This window comes from Crocuta crocuta, unplaced genomic scaffold (genome assembly GCF_008692635.1).
Source record: "Crocuta crocuta isolate KB4526 unplaced genomic scaffold, BGI_CrCroc_1.0 scaffold696, whole genome shotgun sequence".
In the NCBI taxonomy this organism is placed as follows: Eukaryota; Metazoa; Chordata; class Mammalia; order Carnivora; family Hyaenidae; genus Crocuta; species Crocuta crocuta.
Genome location: NW_027529467.1, coordinates 83,969 through 84,243, shown reverse-complemented (window position 1 = coordinate 84,243; position 275 = coordinate 83,969).

Below are 275 nucleotides of genomic sequence, written 5' to 3'. Positions count from 1 at the left end.
TATATATATATATTTTTTTTAGAGAGAAAGCAAGTGCATGTGCAGGAGGGGCAGAGGGAAAGAGAATCTGAGGCAGGCCCCATGCCCAGTGCAGAGCCAGAGACACAGGGCTCAGTCTCACCACCATGAGATCATGACCTGAGCCAAAATCCAGAGTCAGCTGCTTAACCAACTGGGCTACCCAGGCACCTGAAAATTAACTTTATTTTACATATTTACTATTCTCTATTATTGTTCATGTATACATGATTCTGTGTATAGTAGGTAGACTGGCT